This window comes from Penaeus monodon, chromosome 29 (assembly GCF_015228065.2).
Source record: "Penaeus monodon isolate SGIC_2016 chromosome 29, NSTDA_Pmon_1, whole genome shotgun sequence".
Taxonomy (NCBI): domain Eukaryota; kingdom Metazoa; phylum Arthropoda; class Malacostraca; order Decapoda; family Penaeidae; genus Penaeus; species Penaeus monodon.
Genome location: NC_051414.1, coordinates 24,061,448 through 24,061,758, shown reverse-complemented (window position 1 = coordinate 24,061,758; position 311 = coordinate 24,061,448).

The window sequence follows — 311 nt, the reverse complement described above, 5'->3', positions numbered from 1 at the left end:
AACATCAGTCTGTGCATATTTGAATAAGAAAATATAAGCTAGACATAATAAACTTAATTTCAGCAGCGAATGACACTTGAATAAATCATACAGTGATACAATACTTAAAATCATAACTGCACCTCTTTGACCCATATTCGATCGTGGACGAAGGGGAAACGTGTACTGGACAGTTGCCAGCGAAATGTGGGGTGGGAGGGCCATTTCCTTTCCGCCTCGACGTAAACCTTACCAGCTGATGTTAGGAGTTGTAGCTGAGCTTAACTGGGGTTCAGTATGGTGAAAATAAAGGTTAATGGTTCCCATTTCCC